The 18456-nt window shown below is 34.5% G+C and overlaps 1 protein-coding gene across 1 annotated transcript in view; it reads right to left on the bottom strand.

Moving 5' to 3' along the window:
- Positions 1–18456, bottom strand: part of Sptlc3 (serine palmitoyltransferase long chain base subunit 3) — a 186076-nt gene that overhangs the window by 121213 nt on the left and 46407 nt on the right. The gene's annotated exons all lie outside the window — the stretch shown is intronic.

Genomic DNA, 18456 nt, shown 5'->3' with positions numbered 1-18456 from the left:
ATTCCATAAGAAGCTCAAGCTCAGTCCAGGAAAATTGAAGATACTTTCATTCTGTGGTGGGAGATCAAATTTTGTAGGTGTAACCTTCAGAGGGGGGTGTATTTGAAGGCAATGGTATTGAGTCCATTAGTGTGCTTGAACTCCTGTGACACTATGTGCACCCAACAGAGACCTGTGTCTGATTTACTGGAGGTAAAAATTTTGGCTGATTAAGTGTCTATACTAAAATGATAGATCTCTTTGATTTGGTGAAGGATGATTCCTGAGTGGTTCCTGTCAGTATCCAGTTTATATTTGATGCTATTATTGCTGCTTTTACCATTATAGCCAATATGACATGGTTACTACTGACAATTGCTTTTCTGTGGATGAAAATATCAGGATTGCCAGAGGGTCATAAACAATTCTGTGGCTCATTTCCAAAGAATCGGGTACAAGGTCAAATAAGTTGCAGCTTCCTCTCCCAAATAGATGAAGGTAGCTAGATCCTGAGATAGAAGCAAAAGCTGATAGTTAGCTTCATCCAGAGGATGTCACTGCACACAGCTACTCCTATAGTCATCCATAAATATCCAGCACATAAAACAAACAAACAAGAAATTTAAGAAGACAAGATAGCAGACTACCTCCCAAAACTCCCAACTCCCCAAATTTAATTCAGGTGGCATCAAAGGAGAAAAAATTAATAGCCAAACAGCAGAAATATCTGAAATAATATCAATGCAAATAACAAAAGAGATGAATAAAGTACATGGTAAATTCAAGGAAGATACATCTAAAGAGATAATGATCCCAATAAAACAAATGATCAACAAATCTAGAGAAAATATTTGTAAGCATGTAGAAGAGCTAAAGACAGAGATGAAAAGTATAAATACCCAATATAGAAAAGAATGGGAGTCCATAGCATTCCAAATCAAAACCTAGGAAATTAAAATACTATTGAGAGCACGGACCACAGAAACAACCAACGTGTAGACAAAGTGTCAGTTATAGAAGTCAGAGCTACAGTTGCTGATTAATGAATGAGAAACACTTTATAAACAGGTGAACATAAAAAGTGGATCCAACAGGGCCAAAATGTTGGCTGTCCTTGCAGCCCTTCTTCTTATTAATCTTTAGTCTGCAAACTTAAGTTGTTAACCCTCCAGAAGAGAAGCTTAATGATATGATTACCCTATAACCTAGGAAGTTGAGCTTAACTTCACTATCTGTCTGAATATTAAACATCATAGACATAACAGGAGCAGGTATTTTCCATCAAGTCTTAATATGTTAAACTTTAAATCCCTGCAGAATGTGAAGAAAAAACAAAAAAATTAAAAATTAAAAAAGGAGTAAACAATTACATATTTTTACACAGAAATTTAGAAATCTAACCATATACAGCATTGTAGCAGGACAGTCCTATGATATTTTTTACTTGTCTCTTGTTTTCATTTATTACCCTTCTTTAAAAAAAAAAAAACAAACATTTACTTGAGATACAGTGTAGCAGTAATTGATATGACATTAGAAGTGGAACATATTTAGAAGACCAGAATGACAGGCATTCCAGGCATGGCCCTAGTATTACACATTGCTATCTTCAGTGCAGTTGCTTAGTTCATAGGTATCAGCATATATAGTTAGTCAGGGTGAGAATCCTACCAATTAACTGCTAGTTTCAAAAACCTGCTGAAGATTCTCAGGATCATTGCCTCAATCATCTTGTGCATACAAATGTATAGTTCTACCCCTGTCATGTTTCCTAGCCTTTCAAGGTCAGTGAGGACTCAGGACATAAGTGAACCTGTACTGTAATATCTTGTAACTCAGTGATGTCCCAAATTTTCTGATCAAGGAGATTATGGGGCCACAGAGGAAAATGATCTACAATGTAGAGTTTGCCTAAGGAGAGTCACATGGAGGGAAAACTTTCTCCCAAGCTTTCACAGAGAGCAAATTAGTCAAGCAATTGCCGTGACTCAGCCACATGACTGACATTGACAAAGGAGCTACAAACTGTGGTACAGTGTTTCAGGGCAAATTATGAGGGGATTTGACTGACTTTGTCAGATACAGAAGTTACATTTCTTGTTATATAGGCCTTGCTTTATTGTGGTCTTAACCATCCAGCAGAAAAGGATGAAAGCGAGGTATAAAAAGCAAAGCCATATTAATATGCTGAGCTGTAAAAGGTTCAAGTCAATGACTTCTGACATTGCCAGTCCTGTGAATAACCCACTAGTATTATGGACTACTGGAGTATATTGGATTATTTTGCTGAATTTATGCACCTACAATATTTAAATGGCAATGGAATATCCATCTCTGACAAAGCTAGACAAAACAAGGGGATACAAATGACCATTTTGTATCTATATATATAAAATAGTTAGAACACATATATAACTACTTTCTCTTAATTCAATGAGAAGAAAGATTTGTACTAATAATGTTTGGATAGAATATCATGTCTGCATCTTGTACTGTGAATAACTACTATGAAGACAACAATATGCAATGTCTAAACTTTAACTGTCCTACTAACCTGTTTTGAAACTGTCTCATTACCATTTGTTTCTCAATAAAATTAAAAATCATTGATCCAACAGGTGCCTGATGATACAAAGGAGGCCTAAGAGTAATTGGAGTTAGTTAAAAATTAGAATTCAGTACCAAAGGGCATAAATAGATTTGTTTACAGAAGTAATAGTAGAAAAATTTTCAGACATGGGAAAAGAATTTTACATACAGATCACTGAGCAATATAGAACACCATATACCTGTGATCAGGAAAAAAATTACATGCCACATGATAATTAAAATTCTCAGCAACAGAACTTTAAAAGCTGTTATAGATAAGTAATCATAGAAAACCCATCAGAATTACAGAGTTCTCAGAGCCAGGGAGATAGCTCAGTAGAATAAATGCTTATCTGGCAAGCACAAGGGCCTGAGTTCAATCCCTGGTTCTGAAAAAAAAATTATAGAACTCTCACCAAAACTGTAAACTTCTCAACACAAATCTCAAAGGGAAGATATATTACATATATCTTGTAAAATTATTTTTTAAAGTTGATGGAGAAGTAAGGTATTTCCATTATTATTTTTTTTTATTTTTTTTTCAAAGTTTTATTGACAAAGAGATAGCAATGAGACAGTTTCAAATCAAATCGGAAGGACAGTTTCAACAAATAATACACTGCATATATTCTTCTTAGTGGTTAATTGCTGTACAAGATGCGGACTTGTGATCCTATTTACAAACACCATTAGAACAAATCATTCTATTCATTAAGAGAATGCAACTATATATCTATCCCAACCTCTTTGAATACACAGATACAAAATGGACATTCATCGGTATACCCCATTTTTTCTAAGTTCCATTATTGAATATTATAGGTGTGTAAACTCAGCAAAATATTCTAAAAGAGTCCAGTAGCCTATAATACCATTGGGTCTTATATTTAACTGGCAATGTCAGAAATTATTGACCTGAGTCCCCCACAGCTCAACTTAACAGCATGGCTTTATTTTTTATATTTCGACTTCATACTTTTCTACTGGATGGTTAAGACCAAGGTAAAGCAGGACCTATGCAACAAGAGTTGTAGCTTTTTGGTCTGAGAAGGTCAGTGAAATGCCCTCAGGATTTGTCCTGAGATCCTGTACCTCAGATTGTAGAACCTTCATCAGTGCAGCCATGTGGATGAGTCACGGCCAATGCTTGGCCAATGTGCTCTCTGTGAAAGCCTGAGAGAGTGTCTTCTCCCCATGTGACTCTCCTTAGGCACACTCTACGTCATCGATCACTTTCCTCTTTGGCCCCATAATCTTCTTGATCAGAAAATTTGGGACACTACCGAGGTACATGACGTTACAGTACAAGTTCTCATATGTCGGTATTTCCATTATAAAAAGCACTAAGCAATTAATGACCAAGAAACCAACATTAAAAATCTTCTTAGGAATATTCTAGAGAGAGGCAATGAAGCCAACAATATCAAAAGGGTCCAATAGAAGAATGCACCATGTAGGGAAAGAAATTAAGGAGAGAAGAGAAAGAAAACTGCAATAGAAAATAATATCATAATAATACTGTAACAGGAATAAGTTATTATCTATCAATTATAACTACTAATGTGAAAGGTTGCAACTCACCAGTGAAAAAACACAGATTATCAGAACAGATAAAAAACAGAAGGCCCTCCATGACAACTCTACCATGAGTTACATGATGGCCAAGAAGCACCTGGAGATCAACCCCCACTACCCCATTGTGGAGACCCTGAGGCAGAAGGCCAAAGCTGACAAGAATAACAAAGTTGTCAAGGATCTGGTGGTGTTGTTGTTCAAAACAGCACTGTTGTCTCCTGGCTTCTCCTTGGAGTACACCCAGACTCACTCCAACCATATCTACCTCATGATCAAGCTGGGCCTGGGTATCCATGAATATGAGGTGACTGCAAAGGAGCTCAGTGCTGCTGTTCCTGATGAGATCCCTCCAACTGAAGGAATGAAGATGTGTCCTGGATAGAAGAAGTGGATTAGGAGCTCCCACTGTGGGAGACCTGCGTCCTCTGTATAGCACCACTGTGGCTCCCCTGCAGCCTGAGTGGCCCTGTCTCATCGCTCCCTCTCCTGAGTCTAGTAACTAATTTCTCCTGCCCTGTGTTGAAAGCAGGGCAGGAGAAGTAAGGGCCTTGAGCCTAATCCCCTCCATAATTTTACAGCAGAGTTGGATGTTGTGCATTGTGATCTTATTTTTCCCCCATAATTTTATTGAGAAACAAATAGCAACGAGACAGTTTCAAACCAAATTGGTAGGACAGTTTCAATAATTAACACATCACATACATTCTTCCTAATGGTTAATTGCTGTACAAGATGCGGACATGATATCCTATTTACAAACACTATTAGAACAATTCCCTCTATTCATTAAGAGAATGCAACTATATAACTATCCTAACCATTTTGAATACACAGATACAAAATGGACATTCATCTGTATCCTTTTTTTGTTTAGTTTCGTTATTTGAATATTATAGGTGTTTTAACTCAGCAAAATATTCTAAAAGAGTCCAGTAGTCCATAATAGTATTGGGTCTTCCACTTCACAGGCAATGTCAGAAATGGTTGACCTGAATTCCCTGCAGCTCAACATAGCAGCATGACTTTACTTCTTATACTTCGTTTTTATACTTTTCTGCTGGATGGCTAAGACCAAGGTAAAGCAGGACCTATGCAACAAGAGTTGTAGCTTTTGGGTCTGACAAGGTCAGTGAAATCCCCTCAGGATTTATCCTGAGATCCTGTACCTCAGATTGTAGAACCTTTGTCAGTGTCAGCCATGTGGATGAGTCATGGACATTGCTTGGCCAATGTGCTCTCTGCGAAAGCCTGAGAGAATGTTTTCTCTCCATGTGACTCTCCTTAGGCACACTCTACATCATCGATCACTTTCCTCTTCAGAATTTTTTGTTTATTTTGTTCTAAATTAAAGTATGCGAAATAAAGAAGATGCAGTTTTATAAAAAAAAAATCCAGTGGTATGTTGTATATAAGAAACATATCTAACCGAAAAAGAAATTCATAGACTAAAAATCAAAGGAAGGGAAACTGTATTCCATGCAGCAGAAACCTGACATCCAGGAGAAATAACTACCCTATTTTAAGATAAAGTAGAGTTTAAACCAAAACCAATCAAAGGAGACAGAGAAAGAAATTGAATATTGGATAGCAGAACTACTCAACAGGAAGAGGTAACAGTTATAAATGTATATGCACCAAATCTCATAAAGCAAACACTTATGAACATAAAAGATCAGATAAACATCAACAAAATTATGGTAGATGACCTGTATCTACTAAAAAAATCAACAAAAAAATACTGGAGTTGAATCAAACTTTTAAACAACTAGTCTTTGTAGGCATATACCAAGTGTTCCTGCCAAAAATAGAATATATATTTTTTATATCCGTATATAGAACTTTCTTCAGAAGAGACTACATAACAGCTAATAAAGAATGCTTATATAGATACAAAGAATCAATATTTTACCATATATTATCAAATATAATATAGTATATATTAGTATTCTATATTATAGCTTATCAGTGCACAATGCAATGAAACTAGAAATTAATGAAAAAGAAACCATATGATCATGCAAACATATGGAAATTAAACAACATGTTCTTGAATGATCAGTGGCCTCAGAAGAAACTGAAGGAGAATTAAAACAGTTCCTAGAATTAAATGGTAATGCTAGTCAACAAACCACATTTATAAGACACAATGAAAACTGTCGTATGGGCGAAGTTTATAGTTGTGAATAACCACATTAGAAGAATAGATTAAGCCCAAATAAATTACTTAATGTGACACCTCAAGGTCCTAGAAAAACAAAAACAAAATACAAACCCAGAGCTTCTACAAGAAAGGAAACTACATAGATCAGAGCAGAAATCAATGAAATAGAGACTATGAAATAAATGCAAAAAAATCAGTCAGTAAAAAAACTGATTTTTTAAAATAATTAATGAAGTAGACAAACCCTTGCCTAATCTTACTCAAAAAATGAAAGGAAAGGCACAAATCAATGCACTTATAAATGAAAGAGGTGAAACCATAACAGACACCAATGAAATTCTCAAGATCATCAGCAATTACTTTATAAAACCTGAATGCCAAACATTTGAGGTACTTAGAAGAAATAGAGAGATTCCTAGATAAATATTTCTTGCCAAAACTGAACAAAACAAACTTAAGTGTGTGGAATAATCCTCTAACAGGCAACAAAATTAAAGTAGTAATAACAATCCCACCAGCTAATAAAAATCCAGATTTGATGAACTTTAACTATTGGTGTGAAAGGTTGCAGGTTGTCAGTCTAAAGACACAGATCAGCAGAATGGACCAAGCAAGAAAATCCAATGGTATGTGTATATAAGAAACATTTAATCCTATAAGACAAAAGACAATCCATAGATTAAAAATCAAAGAAAGGAAGGCAACATGTCATGCAACAAGGATCTGAATTTTCCAAGAGTTTTAGGGAAGATACAACAATAATATTTCTCAAACTCTGTAATGAAATCAAAAAGGAAGATATACTCTCAAAATCATTTTTGGAAGCTAGCATTCCAGAAACCTGACAAGGATCTAAGCAGAAAAGATAACTATGGGCCAATCTCTAATAAATATAGCTGCAAAAATCCTTAACAAGATACTGGCAAGCAGAATTTTAAAAAATCATCCAAAAATCATATACCATGACCAAGTCAGTTCCATCCCAAGATTTAAGGATTGTTCAACATATGCAAATAAATAAATATAAGTTGTTGCACAGACAGAAGCTTGGAAAAAAAATCACAGGGTGGTCTCAGTAGACAAAGGCTTTGACAAAATTCAACATCCATTCATAGCAAAAACTACAGTTTTATATTTACTTTATAGTAAATAGTGATAGAATGGCCTTCTCTCAAGCTGATAGAAGCCATTTGTGAGAAACACTGTCTATATTAGATTAATTGTGGAAACACTGAAAGCTTTCTCTATAAATCCAGAGACAAGGCAAGGTTGTCTACTATTACCACTCTTTCTCAACATAGTCCTTGAAACATTAGCCAGAGCAGTCATAAAAGAAAAAGAAATAAAATGGAAATTACAAAGTATCCTTATTTGCAGAGGACATGAGCTTCCACTTAAAAGACTCAAAAATTCAACAAAAAAACTTCTACAGTTAATAACCAAATTCAGCACCATGGCAGGATACAAAATAAATACACAAAAGTTCATAGCTTTCCTATACACTAATAGTGCACTGAGAAAGAAATTAGGAAAATAATACAACTAACAATAGCATCAAGAAAAATTACATACCTAGAAAACAATCTAACTAATGAAGTGAGAGACTCGTACAGTGAAAGTTACATCACTCAAAAAAGGAAACTTAAAAGGATATTGAAAATGGAAATATATCCCCATTCCTGGATAGACAGAACCAACATAATCAAAATAGCTTTATTTCCAAAACTGAAGATAAATTTAATGCAGTCTCAATTCGAATACTATAGCATTTCTGACAGATCTAGAGAAAATATTCTAAAACTTCTAGGCACCAGAAGAGAACCAGAATAGTAAAAGCCATCCTTGGTAACAAAGCAAAGCAAGAGGCATCACAATCCCACATGTGAAGTTATATTACAAAGTTACGGTGATTAAAGAAGCACAGTACAAGCACAAAAACAGGTTTGTGGCAAGGGTAAAAGGAATGAGTTAGAGGAAGTAGAAACAACCCCAGGAGCACTTAGCTCTTTGACTTTTGGCAAAGGAGCCAAAAACACACTGGAAGTAAGATAGCCTCTTAAATTAATGGTACTTGGAAAGTTTGATATCTACATATAAGACTGAGCACAGATTCATGTCTCCGGCCATGCATTAAACTAAAATCAAAGTCGATCAAAGGTCTAAATGTTTATACAGGAACATTTAATCTACGAGAAGATAGTACAACTATTGAAGACAGACATAGCCAAGGACTTTTTGAACAGAACCTCAGTGGTACAAGAAATAACCCATAAAATAAATCAACAAATGAGATTATATTGAAACTACACAGCAAAGGAAACAACCATCATGGTGAAAACACAACCTATAGAATGGTGAAAAGTTTTTTCTTTGTCATCTACTACTTAGGCAACAGACTAACATCTAGAATACATAAAGAATTGAAAAAAAAATCCCTAATAAGTGAAAGACCTAATCAAAACAATAGGCAATAGAAATGAATAGATACTCCTCAGAAGAAGTATAAATACTGAAATGAATACATGGAAAAAATGCTCCACATCACTGGCCATTTAGGGAAATTCAAATAAAAACATTATTAAGATGCAATCTTAATAAATCAAATATTAACAAATAATTGTGATGATGTGGAGAAAATAAGTTTTTCTGTTATGGTAATGTAAACCATTATAATCACCATGGAGGTCATTACAGAGGTTCTTAAAAAAGCTAAAATTAGAAATTTCATCTGACCCAGCTGCTCATATAAACATCTCCCTGAAAGAGTTGTAGGCATCATATTCTAGTGATCTGAGCACACCTGAGTTCATTGCTCCACAATTAATAGCTAGATCTTGGAAATGGCTTATATGATCATCAACAGATAATGGGTAAAAAAAATGTGATATGTGTTCACACTAGAGCAGTAATATCTCACAAAGAAATAAACTTGAGGCACTTGTAAGTAAATGGATGCACCTTGAGACCATAATATTAAATAAAATAACAAGCTTAAGTATTGCGTAACTTCTATTATATAAGAAACAAAAAATTTAAAAAGCAAAACAGAAAATAGCTAAATAGGAAATAAGATCTTTTTCAAGTGAATTGGGGAACAAGACATGAGGGGAAATTTTGGAGGGGAGGACAGTTTACAGGAAAAAGTGGATGAAAATAGTACTTTTCCAAATGGGAAGAGGACCAAGAGTTGGAGGGAGCAGGCAGTGAGAGGTTTTTCTAGACCAGAAAAACAGGATTACAGTGTCACATGTATGTACCAATTCTGCACTATAAATGCAATCCTTATGTAGTGCAAACAGGAACTAATAAAAAAGAAAAATACAAAAGTCTTTTTAAAATCCTGAATAAAAATTCCAACATAAAAGCTGACTAGGATGGTACATACCTGTAATCCCCAGCAGTCTTGAAGACTAAGGCAAGAGGACTTCAAATTCAAGGTCAGCTTGAGTAATTCAATAACTTATAAGATTCTTTCTCAAAAAATAGCTGGAGATGTAAGGCCAGGAATACATATCTCACTGCAAAGCCTCTGGATTCAAGCCCCGTACTAAAGATAAAATCTCTTACAAAATATTTTTATATTCTCCTGTCTCCTTATTTACACATTACTTCATGCACCTCTGTACATACCCAAAACATTGAGGGAGTTATTTCTGTCTATTGTATCTTCCCCAAAACACAGATTTTATGATGGTTTGAGATCATAAAAGCGAGAAAGTGGACTGGCCAGATAGCTTCATGGATTAAAGCACCTGCTTAGGCAAAGGCAGGGGCTGGGGGTTCGATCCCCGGCCTGCTGTGCTGGCTTTGCCCCTGGGGTGTGCTAAGATGGTGATTGAAACTGGGTGTGGTGTAATGCACCTGTAATCCCAGCATGTGGGAGGCCAAACCAGGGGATTCACTATGAGTCTGATTTTTGTAGTGAGACCCTGTAGACCCGGTACTAAATATATAAAAAAGTGAAAAATGATTGCTTTGTATGATATCTGGATTGCAAGATTAGAAGTTACAATCTTTCCCTTTTATGTAAGGTATTACAAGCATATTGTGGCCTCTGTGTTTTCAAGATGAAAAGAAATCCAGTTCTGAGCAACTGACCTTTAATTAGGTCTTTACACCAATCACATAGATCTGGTGCATGGTGATCTCTGCTAGTACTAACATTGCGGTTCTTCTTCTTGTTTCTGTTCTGCACTTGGCCTTTGGACATGTGTCTCCAGGTGGCTCTCTGATCAGTTAAGATTTCCATCCTGGAATGGAGAGACACAACTGGATTCCTTGTGAGAGTTGTCTAGACTTTAGCCAAAAGGACCGAGATTCATGTGAAGGAAGGCATGATGAGACACTGTGACTGGGTAGGTGTGAGTTTAAAAGGAAAAGGAAGGTAGAAATGGAAAAGGAAAAAGAAATGCAAAAGGAAAGAGGAAGTTCATGCCAGCAGCAGTGTGTTCAGTGTTGATGAAGAGGACTGTTCGTTAGAGGAAAGACAATGAGTCTGCACAGTTCTACTGAAGTGGAGGAAGCGAATGCTCACAGAAAAGGGAATGTTTAAGCAGGGCATGGTAGCTCACACTTGCAATTCCAGCACTCTCAGTAGCTGAGGCAGGAGAACCACAAATTTGAGTCCAGCTTGGGCAACTTAGAAGATTTTGTCTCAAATTTTAAAAATTGCAAAGACTGTGGCTGTGATGAGTGAAAAGGTCCTGGATTCAATTCCCAACAGAACAGAACAGAACAAAACAAAACAAAACAAAATAAAACACAAAATAAGACAAGACAAAACAAAACATCCAGAATCTTTTACCAAGCAAAAAAAGAAGAAATTTCCTGATTGAAGTAGAGGATCTGGGAGTCAAGTGCATTGAGGCCCAGGTTGAATTGTGGATGAAGGTGAAGATGTTTAGGAATGATCATTAAGAGAAAGAGCAATAGACTTGGAAAAGAATTTAGAGACACAGTTTTTCTATGATATCATAATGGAAGAAGATGACCCATGTAAGTGACCTCAGGACCTTGATGGGGACATCAGAACCAAATTAACTTTTGGCTGACGTGTGGCTAGATTACAGAGGTGCACCAGAGAAATAAACTCAAGAGCATTCAATGGCAGCCAACATGTGAAGATCAGAACTTTTCTCTCTTCTTTCTGTAATAATACTAGAATGTTCTGGGCTAATAACCTCACTACAGCCCTACATAAAAGACTGGGACTGAGTCAAATATATAACAATATCCTAATCTGAATTAACTTGGAAGGTAGGATTCTGAGACAGACATAAGCCAAGAGTCTCCTACCCACAGACTATATCTCAGAAAAACAGACTTTTCCTAGAAAGGCCTTGATAATAGTGATATACCTATCTATAAAAATAGTACAAATATCACAGAAAACAAAATAAGGTATTTTTGAAATAGAACATGGCATTATGAAGAAGTAAAATGCAATCTCAGACACCCAGATAACACATGAAAAGTCCAATAAACATCAATATAGAATAATTCAGAAAACATATATGAAATTTCTGAAATGATAGCAACTAAAGTAAAGAAACAACTCTAGGAAACTATAGAGAAAATCAGATCAGAAATAATCTCTCAGGTTAAACAAAAATAACAATCATAAGGAAAGAATTGCTCAACATATCTAAGGAAAACATAGATTAAAAACATGGAGAAGCATAGGAAAATGATGGAAACACTGAGCAATAAAAGAAAGAATTAGAAGGTATGAAACCAATTCAAAGAGATATCCAGGAAATTAAAAATCCAATCAAGAGTTCCCAAAGCAAGTGAATGAAATTGAACATAGACTTTTAAACATGTAACAAAATAAATGTAATAAACAAACCTACTAAAAAAATCTATAGAAGAAATCATATTGGAAATAATCTCTCTGGTAAAAACAAAATCAGAATCATAGGGAAAGAATTGCTCAACATATTAGAAGGTATGAAGCCAATTCAAAGAGATATCCAGGAAATTAAAAATTCAATGAAAAGTTTCCGTAACTAACTGAATGAAAATAACATAGGCTTTTAGACATTGAAGAGAGGATTGCAACTATTGATCATGAATGGAAAGATCTTTTAAAAATAACAAAGTACCAGAAAATAACAATGCAACAGTTGGCACATGGCACATTCTCCAAAATACACTGCATATTAGCACACAGAGCACTCTTAAGTAAATGCAAATGAATTGAAACTATCCCATATATATTGCATCACAGTGCAATAAAACTGAAAGTTATTGACAAAAGAAACTACAAAAAACACCATAAACACATGGAAATTAAATAACAGCTTATTAAACAACCAAGGTCACAAATGAAATTAAAGAAATTAAAAATATTTAAAGTCAAATGAAAATGCAGATACAAACTACTGAAACCTTTGGAATGTACTGAAAGCTGTCTTAAGAGGAAAATTTATAGCGATAAATTCACAGTAGGAAAATAGAACAATCTTAAATAAATGATCTTATACCTCAAGCTCCTAGAATAAAGGAAAAATAAAGCAAGCACAAAGCCCAAAGAAGACAGGAAATTATAAAGATTAGAGCAGAAATTAATGCATTGGAGATAAAAAAATAAAAAGAATAAATGAATCAAAGTGTTGATTTTTTTAAAGAATAAAAATTTTAAACGCCTAGCCAACTGATTTTAAAAAATAAAATAAAAGGAAAGAAAAAACTTAAATTCATACACTAAAGGATGAAAAGTGTGAAGTCACTAATAGACCCTAGAGAAATTCAGAAGATCATCAATATATACTTCCAAACTCTTTGCTCTGACAGGGTGGAAAACACACAGGAAATTGACAATTTCCTAGATACATATGAAATGTCAAAGATGTGTCAAGAAGATAAACAAACTCTGAATAACTCAATATTGAGAAACAAAATTAAAAATGTAATAAAAAACCTACCAATAAAGAAAAACCCAAGTCCTGATTGGTTCACAGCAGAATTGTACAAGAACTTTAGAGATTTAATGCCAACTTTTATCAAACTCTTCAATGAAATTCAAAAGGATGCAGTTCTCCCAAATTCATTCCTGAAGGCAACTATTATTCTGATTCCAAAATTAGAGAAAGATCCAGCTATAAAAAAGAAGTACAGGCCAGTGTCTCTAATGAACATAGATGCAAAAAACCTCAATAAAATAATAGCAAGCAGAATGTAGCAAATCATCAATAAGATGCTGTATCATGACCAAGTGGGATTCATCCCAGTATTGCAGAAATGGTTCAACATACAGAAATCCATAAATTTAATATACCACATCAATATAACCAATAAAGAAAACCAATGATGATCTCATTAGATGCGGAAAAAGCCTCTGACAAAGTCCAACATGCATTTGTGACAAAAACTCTATGGAGAACTGAAATAGAAGATCTATATCAACCTGATAAAATCTATTTATGAGAAACCAAGAGCCAACATAGTACTAAGGGGACAAAAATGGAAGGCCTTCACTTTAAAATCGGGAACAAGACAAGGATATCCATTGTCTCCACTCTTATTCAATATAATTCTGGAAACATTAGCCAGGGCAATTAGACAAGACAGAGAAATAAAAGAAATAAGGATTGGAAAAGAAGAAGTGAAATGATCGCTATTTGCAGATGATGTGATACTCTACATAAAAGACCTCAAAAACTCCACTAAGGGACTTGTGGATTCAATCACTAAATTCAGCAACGTAGCAGTATACAAAGTTGACATTCCAAATTAGTAGCATTGTAGTATACAAACAATGAATGCACTGAGTGAGAAATTAGGGAAACATCCAAAAAATTGAAATTCTTTGGAATAAATCTCACAAAGGATATAAAAGATTTATACAGTGAAAAATTACATTATTCTGAGAAAAGACATTGAAGATGATTTGAGAAAATGAAAAAAATACTTCATGCTCCTGGATAGGAAGAACCAACATTGTGAAAATGGCCATACTTCCAAAATTGTTATATAGATTCAATTTAATCCTGATTAAAATACAATTATTGGGCTGGCCAGATAGCTCAGTGGATTAAAGTGCCTGCTTAGGCAGACACAGCAACCTAGGGTTTGATTCTGGACCTCCTTTGCTGGACCCGCCCCTGAGGCGCACTGAGATGCCAATTGAAACTGGGTGTGGTGTCGCACACCTGTAATCCTAGTGCTTGCGAGGCTGAAAAATAGGAAGAATCACTATGAGTCCAAACTGTGTAGTGAAAGCCTGTAGAACCTGTACCATATACACAAAAACCAAAATAAAACAAAACAAATACCATTGGTATACCTCACAGAGCTAGAGAAAAAGTTTTAAAATTAATTTGGAACAAGAAGTGACTCAGAATATGAAAAGCAATCCTGGGAAACAAAGGAAAGGCAGGAGGTATCATAATCCCTGACCTGATATACTGAAAGCTACTGTGATAAAGTAGGAATGGCACTGGCTAGAGACAGACTTGAGGATAAATATAACAGATTAGAAGATACAGATACAATTACAAACACTCAACCACTTTATCTTTGAAAAAGTAGCCAAACACTCTCACTGGAAGAAAGATAGTCTCTTTAATAAATGGTGCTGGAAAAATTGGCTTTCTACATGCTGAAGACTAAAACTAGACCCATGCCCATCACCACACACTAAGCTATAGTCAAAATGGATTAAAGATTTAAATATTAAAACAGAAACACTAAATCTTATGAAAGAAAATGTAGGTAGAATTCTTAAAAACTTAGGGGTATGTAGAGCGTTCATGAACAAAAACCAAAGTTCATGGGAAATACCTCAAAGAATTAACAACTGGTATCTCACCTCTTTGAAAAGTTCCTGCACTTCAAAGCAAATCTCCAACAGAATAAAAAGAAAAGGCACAGATTGGGAAAAAAATACCCAAGTTACTCTGATCAAGACCTTCTATTTAGAACACATAAAGAATTAAAAAAAGCAGCACCCAACAAATTCAAAGATCCAATCCAAAAATGGGCATCTGGGATGAATATACACTTCTGAGGAAGAAAAGCAAATGACAAGTAAATACGTAAAAAAATGTTCAACATCATTACTCATTTGAGAAATGCAAATTAAAACAACACTGAAATTCCACTTCACCCCAGAAAGCATAGCCATCAAGAAGTCAGCCAAACAACTCTTGTTGCATAGGTCCTGCTTTACTTTGGTCTTAACCATCCAGTAGAAAAGTATGAAGATGAAATATAAGAAGTAAAGCCATGTTGTTATGTTGAGCTGTGGGGGACTCACATCAATAATTTCTGACATTGCCAATTAAACAGAAGACCCAATGCTATTATGGGCTTCTGTACTCTTTTAGAATATTTTGCTGAGTTTACACACCTATAATATTCAACAACGGAACTTAAAAAAAAATTGGGGTATAACTATGAATGTCCATTTTGTATCTGTGTATTCAAAGTGGTTGGGATAGATATATAGTTGCATTCTCTCAATGAATAGAATGACTTTTTCTAATGGTGTTTGTAAGTAGGATCACAAGTCTGCATCTTGTACAGCAATTAATCACTAAGAAGAATATATGCAGTGTATTATTTGTTGAAACTGTACTTTTGATTTGATTTGAAACTGTCTCATTGCTATATGTTTATCAATAAAACTTTGAAAAGAAAAAAAAAAGAAAAAATAAATAAAATAAAATAAAATTTTATCAATAAAACTTTGAAAAGAAAAAAAAAGAAGTCAGCCAATAACAAATGCTGGAAGGGCTGTGGGGAAAAAGGAACATTTCTGCACTATTGGTGGGAGTACACACTTTTATAACTGCTATGGAAATCAGTGGAGATTACTTAAAAATCTAGGATTGCAGATCCCATTCAAGCCAGATATTCCCCTCCTGGGTATTTTTCTAGAAGAACTGAAAATATCATATCATAGCAATATATGTGCACCCGTGTTTTTCTTTTTTTCATTGCCAGGGATTGAACTCAGGACCCTGCGCTTGCAGGCAGATGCTTATTCTACTGAACTGCCTCCCTGGTCCAGCACCCGTGTTTATAGCAGCACTACTGGTTATAGCTAAATCCTGGAAATAATCCAGATGCCCATCAACTAAAGAGTGGATAAAGAAGAGGTAATATATTTACACAATGGAGTATTATTCAGCCATAAAACAGTATAAATTTGAGCCTCCAGTTGATAAATGGATACAACTAAAGAACATACTAAGTGAAATAAATCAGACCCGCACATGCAAACACATATTGTCTCCTTAGTATGAGAAAAATGTAAGAGAAAAATGTAATCTGAAGGGTACAAGAGAGACTGGAAAAAGGGGATGAACTTATTCAAAAGGAAAGAGTTACTGAGTTGAAGAGAAGAAGAAGAGGGAGTGGGAGAAAGAGATGTATCAATGTATGTAAGCAGAATGATTTGGAAAACTGTACTGTGCATTTCTGTTGGTCTATGGAAAAGAGCAGGTAATATTTAATCAGTTTTGTCTCCTTTTTCAATTGTTTGTACTTTTCTTTTCTTAATTTCTCATACATTTCTTTCATTTTTTCTTTCTTCCAATTTTACATGCATATATTGGGTAATATGAATAACTGGTTGGAAGACAACACCATGTATTATAAAACATGCTATGAAATTTATATTAGTATGTTAAGTGAAATTCTGTGTCACTTATAATATTTTCTGTTTTAATCCTAATTTGTATTCTTTTAAAAAAAACCCACCAATGCAACAGATGCAAGTTGATGCAAAGAATAACAATGTAATACTGATAGGTGTCAGTGAAAAAAGCAGAAGTTAATACAAATGACAGAAATATTTGCAGAAAATTTTCCAAGAATTACAACAGAATCTGACATACAGTAGAGTGAGGCATATAGAACTCCAAACAACCATAATCAAAATAATTGTACACTCACACAAAATAATCAAGATCCCAGAATTTCAGTACAAAAACAAAACATTATAAGCTGTTAGAGGACAAATAACCAAATAACTTCAAAAGAAAATGCATCGGAATCATAGTCATCTCCACAAAAATCCTCAATTAAAGAGGAGCTTGGAATGAAATAGTGCAATTCATGAAAGAAAATAAATTCCAACCCAGATTTATATCTCTTACAAAGCTATCTTTTAAAATTAATGGAGAAACAAAATGCTTCCATAATAAAGAATGACTTACAAAATTCATGAGCAGCAAGCCAACCTTACAAAGATTACTGAAACATATTCTCAATAGAGATAAAAATAAGCACAATTCCCAGATCATAATCAGAATGCAACAAGTAGACAGGGAAAGGAATTAAAGAGAGGGGGAAAGAAGGCAGAAACATTAAGAAAATAACCTGACAAAGATAAGTCAATACATATCAGCAATAACCATCAGTATAACTGGCCTCAATTCACCAATAAAAGGAAACAGATTGTCAAAATGAATCAAGAAACAAGATCCAACATTTTACTGTGTACATGAACCATATTTGACTAAGAAAAAGCAACTAATAGACTGAAAGTCAAATTTTGGAAAACAGTACCCCATGAAAAATTAATCCAGAAAAAAATCAGAGGCAGTTATTTTCTTTGATGACAATGTGAACTTCAAACCAAGAATATACTACATATTTGAGGAAACTTCTAAAGGAATAAAAATCATAAATATGTGTGCACCCAAACCACAAGCACCTCAGTATATAAGACAAATATTAAGAGACATGAGAAATTGAATATCAATAATGCAATTATAATGGGGCATTAATACCACATTGTCACAAAGATATAGATTAACGAGACAAAAAAATCAACAAAGGAAATAACAGAACTGAACAAAACCTGTGAACAAGTGAGTTTAGTAAACTTTTACAGAGTGTTTCACTCAACAACTTAAGAATAAATATTCTTCTCAAGTGCATATGGGAATTCTCCAAAATAGACCATTTACTAGCTCACAGAACATGCTTAAATGCAAAAAGTTAAATGATGCTATGCTTATTATCTGACCACAATGCAATGAAATGAAATCAATGCTAAAAGAAGCTGCAAGAACTCCATTAAAAGTTGAAATTAAATAATACCCTCTGTGTATTCAAAGTGGTTGGGATAGATATATAGTTGCATTCTCTTAATGAATAGAATGATTTTTTCTAATGGTGTTTGTAAATAGGATCACAAG

Source organism: Octodon degus, unplaced genomic scaffold (assembly GCF_000260255.1).
Source record: "Octodon degus isolate 3935 unplaced genomic scaffold, OctDeg1.0 scaffold00060, whole genome shotgun sequence".
NCBI classification, from domain to species: domain Eukaryota; kingdom Metazoa; phylum Chordata; class Mammalia; order Rodentia; family Octodontidae; genus Octodon; species Octodon degus.
Note: the sequence above shows the minus strand (reverse complement) of the source record. Positions and strands in the feature narration are given on the sequence as shown.